Here is a 7,135-nt window from a genome sequence, read left to right as displayed (position 1 = left end):
CAGGGCCATGTCAATTTGGCAGAATCGAAGCATGACTCACATGGGTATAACACACCCGTGCCATTCTAACAGGCTCGAGCACGGCCTGAAGTAATCGTACACGGGTGTGTCACACGGGCATGTCCCTACCGAGCCCAAGTTTAGTCCAATTCGAAAAAGGCCAATTTTGAGGGTTCTTAGGCATTCCAAATCCTATAAATACAACCTATAGAAGGAGGAAAAAGGACACACAAAGAGGGAAGCAGGGAACTACTCAAGGAAGCGGATTGATCCATATCAGAAGCCGGATTCATCATTAAGACTGAAGATCTCCTCTCAATTTCCCATCAGGAATTTTGGTTTTTTCTTTATGTTTTGTATTCATTATTCTTCTGAGATGTTTTCTTTTTTAGTTATGAACTAAATCCCCTTAATACCTAAGGGGAATGAAACCTAAGATGAATCTTGTTATTATTTTCTGAATTGTATGATAATTATTTGACTTGTTCTTAATTATGTGTTCTTAATTATTGTCTTGATATTCCAGGATATTGATTCAAGTTAAGCTCTTATTCAAAGGAGGAATAGACCCTGTCTAAGAGTACATTTTTCATAATTAAGTGGAGTTGGTTGCGCGCCTAGAGATAGGGTGACAAGATTTTGCCGGATTAGGGTGAAACCTAATAAAGGAATCCATAGATTGAGTTAATGCAAATCGAGGGAGTTAATTAGAAAGAGATTTCAATTATTCAACCTAGGGTTAGACGTTGTTAGTCTCGAGAGGGATAATAATATAACTTAGGGATTCCTACGTAACAAGCTAAATGAATAAATTGTCCGATTCGGAGTCAGAATAACAAGTGAAGTCTAGGTGGATTCTTCCTTAGGTATTGTCTTAATTCAATCATTTTTCCAAAAGTAATTCCCCAACTGTATTCTCTGTGAATTCTTAATTTAGTTTATTTGTTAATTAAAACAAACCCCTTTATTCTTAGGCTAGATAATAAAAAGACAGTCATTAATAGTACTTTTAGTTCCTTTGGGTTCGACAATCCGGTCTTGCTAAAACTATACTACTGTTCGATAGGTAGACTTGCCTACATCGTGATAATAGTTAGTTTCAAGAATGATTAATTATAAATTTATAAAACTTATCACACAAAATATCACGATCAAGTTTTTGGCACAGTTGCCGGGGAACTAAGATATTAGGAACAGTCAATTTTTATTACTTTAGCCATTTATTTTTCTTGCAAGTTAATTTTATTTTATTTTTATTATTATTTATTAATTTACTTTTTCTTTCTCTTGGTAGGTTTTTATAGTTTATGACTAGAAGAAACCCGTTAGGACCACTACTTTTTGGCGAAGAAATCGATCGCACAGTTCGTAGAAACCAAAGAGAAATAAGGCGAAGCTTAAGATACGCAGAGGAAGAGCAAGAGAATGATATCTCACCTACGACCGAGGATATGGCTGAATATCAAGGCAATCAGCTACCTCCTGCGATACCCGCTAAACTAGCAAATCAAAATCCTACTCTTCGTACTATGTATGATTATGCTAAACCTACTTTAACAGGAACTGAGTCAAGTATAGTTAGCTGATCGCAATTTTCGTGACAGGTAAGTTTTAAATATTTATAATTAATCGTTCTTGAAACTAACTATTATCGCGATACAACCAAGTGTACCTATCGAACAGTAGTATAGTTTTAGCAAGACCGGATTGTCAAACCAAAGGAGCTAAAAGTACTAGTAATGACTGTCTTTTTATTATCTAGCCTAAGAATAATGGGGTTTTGTTTTAACTAACTAATTAACTAATCTAAGAATTCACAGAGAATGGAATTGGGGGATTACTTTTGGAAAACGATTGAATTAAGACAATGCCTAAGGAAAAATCCACCAAGACTATACTTGTTATTCTGGCTCCGAATCAGATGATTTATTCATTTAACTTGTTTCGTGGAGATCCCTAAGTTATGCTATTATCCCTATTCAAGACTAATAATGTCTAATCCCTAGATTGAATCATTGAGACTTTTCTCTAAATAACACCCTAGGGTTGCATTAACTCGATCTATGGATCCCCTTATTAGGTTTCACCCTAATCCAGCAAAATCTTGTCACCCTATGTCTAGGCGCGCAAACAATTCTGCTTAATTATGACAAGTGTACTCTTAGACAGGGTCTATTCCTCCTCTGAATAAGAGCTTATCTTGAATCAGTATCCTAGGATATCAACATAAGAATTAAGAACACATAATTAAGAACAAGTTAAATATTATCATACAATTCAGAAAATAATAACAAGATTCGTCTTAGGTTTCATTCCCCTTAGGTATTTAGCGAATTTAGTTCATAACTAAAAAGGAAAACATCTCAGAAGAATAATGAATACAAAACATAAAGAAAACCCAAAACTCCTGAAGGGAAATTGAGGGGAGATCTTCAGTCTTGATGGTGACTCCAGCTTCTGAGATGGATTAATTGGCTTCCTTCGAGTGATTCATTCCTTCCTCTCCGTGCCCCCCTTTTTCTCCTCCTTTAATGCGTATTTATAGGCTTTAGAATGCCTAAAAACCCTCAAAATTAGCCTTTTTCGAATTGAACTCAACTTGGGCTTGGCAGGGACACACTCGTGTGACACGCCCGTGTGAATCATGCTTCAAATCTGCCAAATTGACACGGCATGTGGTCTACCCGTGTGAGAAAGTCCAGGCCATGTTGATTTCATACTTTGACCCATTTTCTCCGTTTTTGGCCCATTTCTCGTTCCTTTCGCTCTCTTATGCTCTCCTAAGTATAAAACATGAAATTAAAGCATTAGGAGCATCGAATTCACCAATTCTAAGGGAAAATCATCCATAAAATGCATTAAGCATGGGGTAAAAATATGTATATATTACGGTTTATCAAATACCTTCACACTTAAGAATTTGCTTGTCCTCAAGAAAAATCCTCAACTCATAATCAAAATGAATCTTTCTCAACTTATAATCTCTATTGAAAATATCTCAAAATAATCCATAGGTAATCATACATTGAGAATTTAACTAAAAGAACATAAAAGTTTCAAACATTCGAAGTTGAGTATTTAATCATGCAAACATAGGTGTCTCACCTCATCTAAGTAATTACCTTTTATTTAAAATATCACAGAGTTTCACATCCTCACTAAAGATTCACTCAAATCACTCGAGATGTTTAAGGACAATAATTTAAGCACTCAATAGTCAATAATGAAAACTTATTACCATAGGCTTGCATGAAAATCAAAGCTCCACCACTATAAATTGAGATGATACATCAATCAAAAGGTCTTTAGAGGGTTGTAATGAGGCTTGGTTAGGGGGTATGGTCACAGGCTGAAAGCAAAAGTTAGAATCAAGATTGAATTGAAAAATCACTTAACTAGAAAAAGATTTAATATCACTTGCGTACAATAGAGCTTCTTCTCGAAATATGGAATTAAATACTTAAGCTCAAAAACAAAAGATTACTACTACTAATATGTATACTTTTTTTTAAGAACAAGTTAAATTACAAAATAGAATAAAACATAGTTAAACAACTATTTCAATTCAAATCTCGACAAAAATGAGGATCAAATTAATTTAGGGGATTTCAACAATAATGGGTTAAGGGTTAATATTAAGGGTAATACAAGAAATGGTTTGTTAGGCTCAAAGGGGTTTACTAGGGGTTAATAGTGGAGGTAGGCTTTTCATGGCATGAGTGGGTTAATCCTGAGTGCCTTAATCATTTTGACATATCAAATCAAATGGTGTGGTCTTGACATGCATAAAATCAAGCAAGTTCTAGAATAATAGTTCAATACTGACGCACTCAAAGCAATAATAAAAGTGAGTATGAAAGAATTAATAGATGCTCAAAAGGCTCAAAAATCTTACACAAATTATGGCTTTTTGATGTTTAAAACTTGTGAATTCCAACTCAAAGTAATACCTAAACTTTGGGGAAACAACCTAAGATTTTAAATTCTTAAAAATCAACTTATCATGCTTGATTTCCGAAGTCTTAAAGTTTAAACAATCAATGCATAAATGCCTATGTTTTAATTCAAGATATATCAATCAAAATCATAAATCAATTAAAATTTATCCTAAATATGATATGAGAGCTTTTCAAGAGAACAAGGCAGTCATTTAGGGATTTTTCTGATAGGGAAATGAAGTAAATACCCCCCCACACTTAAGATGTACATTTCCCTCAATGTACAAAGGTAGAAATAAGAATATAGAAAGAAGATAGGGAGAGAAGTGAAACTTCCTATATGATGAATTCCTCGAACTGGAGTTTTGGAGAGTTATCGGTCCGAGAGTGGAGGAGGATACTCCGGCAGTGGTAGAGGTTCATTAGTCCATAAGTCCTGCGCCAAAAGAATATTATATCTAGTGGTAGCTATGGTCGTGGTCGATTAGAACATGGTAGTCGTGGAGAACCGTTCCCGGTGGATTTTTTAGTTCCTATGCGATGATGAGCTTAGGATCTCTATATAACTATGATAAAATAAGGAACTTTTTAGGGAATATTAGGAAGAATAATTACTCATAAAGAAATAACCGAAATTGATGATTAAAAAATAAAATACTAAAGTCTAATAAAATTAAAAATAGTTTTAATAAAAATTAAAAACATAAAATAATAAACAAATCTTTTTAAACATCTTCATCGCTGGATGGTTCGCGAGGTAGGACTGGCGATGAGAAGTGGAGGTGCTGACAAATCTACTATAGAGTAGCATCAATGTGACAGCCCAAAATTGACCCTAGTCGGGAAGTGGTTTTGGGACCGCTAAACCGAGTCACCAAAATGTTTGAACGTAATATTTATTGTCTAGAATATGTAATTATGAATGTGTGAAAATTTCAGGCTTCGATTTAGCCGATAGCATGTGAATTCAGTTAGTAGGACTTGTGTGACACTTTTGAAAAGTGATAGGCTAATCTATAAGGACCTAATAGTGCATGTAGTCAAAGGGGAGGACTTGCATGTCAAATTCCCCCTAATAGCTAGTGGCCGCCATGACAAGAGATTATGGGTAAAACATGTCATAAAACATGTTGGGACAATGGTGTATGTAAGAAAAAATAAAATAGTGAGCATGGGAATTTAATAATGAAAGGAACAAAAAAAAGAAAAAAATGGTCTCATGCATGCCCATTGCCGTGAGTGTGGAGAAAGAAGGAAGAATTTTGTTCATCATTTTCATTTCCTTTGGGCTGAAAATTCTAAGGAAGAAGGAAGGAATTCTTGTTTCATGTTGGTTTGGAAGAGGTTTAGGAGGAGGTTTGGCCATACTTGTACCTAGATTAAGGTAAGTTTGATGTTTTGCCATGAGATTCATGTATATTTTAGTAGTTAGCTTGAGTTCTAACTAGCCATGGTTCAAATCCTTACTATGTCATGGAGATGATATTCGGCTAAGGTGAGGTTGTGTTGATATCATTTGCATGCTAAAAGTGAAGCTTTGTAATGGTGCATGTGATGGTGGATTGATGATTATTGAATATTTTCTTTTAGCATTTTGAGTGAGACACTAAGTTCTTTGTTTAACCATGACCAAATTGAAGCGGTATGGTGTTGTAGTGTATTCGGCCATGGTATATCCATAAGTATGATTCATGCATGTTGCATGGTAGGTAAGATATGAGCTTTGGATATGTGTTTATATTTGGATATAAACAACTTGAGATTGACCCTTGCACCTACATGAATATAGGTTTGCACATGATGCATTGGTATGACATATATACTATTTCAAGGTGTATATTTGCTTGTGATGATGTTTGGTTATGAAGTAAATGAGAGATGTGTATTGAGCTACAATATGTAATGCATTAGTTAGTAAAATGTATGCTGTTTTTTTGTGTGGTATTAAGTGTAAAATTGGCCTCAACATAGACATGCATATTCGGCCAAATGAAGTAGATTGGTGTGCATGTATTGGTTAGAGGCAACCATATTGATGCCTTATCTTGGCTTAGAGATTGACTAAATGGGTAATTAGTGAAGATGGTTGCGAATATACGAACATACATATGCATGTGTAATTGAATTATGAATGTTTAGCAAGATGGTTAAACTAGTTGATTTATTGATTAAGCTCAAGGAGTTAAAGAAGGAGAATCAAGCAAGGGAAAGGCGAAGGTCATCGAGTAGCCGACTTGGACTATTTTACCCAACACAAGGTAAGTCACTAAGCATATATTTTGTATTGATTTGAATAGACATAATGTCTATGTAATTATGCCGAAAGGAATGATGAATTTATATACATGTATGTATGTGGTGATGAAAGTATTGAATGAAAGGAAAAGAGGTGAGATGTATTGAGTTGTTGATTTCGGCACTAAGTGTGCGGGTATAAACATTTGTGATCATGAGAATGGCACTAAGTGTGCGGGTTTAAAACTTGTACAGCACTAAGTGTGCGAGTTTGATCATATAGCACTAAGTGTGCAAGTTGATTATATAGCACTAAGTGTGCGGACTCATTATATGCTTTTGAATCACTATTGACACTGAGTGTGCGACAATATTGAGTTGATCACGGATAGCGGATCGGGTAAGTGCCTTGAGTTCATGGCTAATAGGCGCTATGTTTATATTTGGGGTTGAGCTTGGTAAGTTTGAACCTATGTGACAATGTAAATTGAAGTCACGTACATAAGAATTATCGTGGAATGAGTGAAAGGTCATGTAGATGTATGATTGTGACGAAAACAAAATGGTGTGTAGAAATGCTTCAAATATCCTATTGATTAGTATATGGAATGTGAATGTGTAACTTGGTATGTGATTGAATCGAAAGGTCTAAGGAACTATGGTATAGTTCGGTTTGAATGGAGTAATTAGCCTCGTTCCATTTTGTTTCCTCTTGCGATAATGTTATTAATGGTTGTTAGTGCATTGCTTATGACTTACTGAGTTATATACTCATTCGGTGTTTGTTTGTCACCTATTTTAGGTTTCTTGGACTCAACTTTTTGCGTATTCGGGACCGTCATCGAAGTCATCACACCGGCCAACAACTTTTGGTATTTTCTTCGTAGTTGGTCTAGGAGTACATTTCGCATGTATAGGCTATTATGTTTTGGTTGAACTTGGTATGTAAAATTTTGAATAGC

This window comes from Gossypium arboreum, chromosome 10 (assembly GCF_025698485.1).
Source record: "Gossypium arboreum isolate Shixiya-1 chromosome 10, ASM2569848v2, whole genome shotgun sequence".
Taxonomy (NCBI): domain Eukaryota; kingdom Viridiplantae; phylum Streptophyta; class Magnoliopsida; order Malvales; family Malvaceae; genus Gossypium; species Gossypium arboreum.
Note: the sequence above shows the minus strand (reverse complement) of the source record.